This window comes from Herpailurus yagouaroundi, unplaced genomic scaffold (genome assembly GCF_014898765.1).
Source record: "Herpailurus yagouaroundi ecotype Mexico unplaced genomic scaffold, PumYag 195, whole genome shotgun sequence".
In the NCBI taxonomy this organism is placed as follows: domain Eukaryota; kingdom Metazoa; phylum Chordata; class Mammalia; order Carnivora; family Felidae; genus Herpailurus; species Herpailurus yagouaroundi.
The window spans coordinates 14,476,444-14,477,614 of NW_024412426.1; positions in this window are offsets into that span (position 1 = coordinate 14,476,444).

The window sequence follows — 1,171 nt, forward strand, 5'->3', positions numbered from 1 at the left end:
CATGGCCGCCCGCGCGGTGCGGTGCGGCCCGGCCACCCCCGCCGCCCCCCGGGCGGGGCAGCCCCACGCCGCGCTCCCCGCCCCCCGCCCGCCCCCCCCCCCCCCCCCCCCCCCCGCCTCCGCGGCCCCCGACTGTTGGTACCGTCCTAGCGTAACGCCTTCCCCGCGACCAATCCAAGGGCTCACTCTGAGAGGCCCCGCCCCCGCCCTCCAGTGGGCGGGCCTACCGGGCTCCCTCCGGACGGCCCCCCTTAACCCTTCCCTTCCCGGGTCGGCCCCGCTTAACTCCCTCGGCGCCGCCTCCCCTCTGTCCTCCGCCTCCCTACCGCCCGCCCCACTTGCAGAAACTGACCTCGAACTTCTCTCTTGCCTTCTCTTTTTTCTTTCCTGATTTTCACAAGCAGGTAGGAGGCCAGGCAGTGGGACTGGAGAGTTGGGGTCCTTTAGGTCCACTTCTACTTATGAGAAGCAATTTCCCTACGCCTTTTGCCCATTTGATTTGCCTCGACTGATGCTTCTATCTTAAGTGTATCCCCCTCGCCCAAAAGAGGCCAACCTTCCTACATCGAGCGCCAGTTGCTCTTCCTTGGGACCAGAGCAACTCCCCCTGCTACATTTAGTAGCATTTAGCAAAACTGTGCTTAGTTTACTGTGGTACTATTTGTTTAACGTCTATCTCCTGCAGTGGACTGCAGGCGCCATGAGGGCAGAACAGTGGCGTCCTGTTTTCCAATACCCGACACCCAGTAGACTGCCTGTAAATGGTTTGCATGAAAGACTCTCCCTCCCCTTAAGTTGCTTCTTTTCCATGGATTGCGTGCAGATCATCTGTTGTATAATGCACCATTTCATTTATTCAGCATAGACTGAGCTTGGACTTAGTGTATGTCCAAGGCACGTTGTGTATATAAGGCACGTTGATTTGCGGGATAAGATGTGTGAGATGGGGAAAGACTGAGCCGATGCTTTGTTCAGGCTGTATAGTTCATTCAAGCAGTAGGATGCAGTGGAAAGAAAGAACTTACTGACTGTGTGACATTGGGCGTGCCAATATCTAGAAAATGTCCTTATCTGGAAAATGGGAGTTAATCAAGGTACCTTATTTCACAAGATTGTTGTGAGGACCAAATTAGTAAAAGTGTGGGGAAAGTGCTTTCACATTATTGTACAA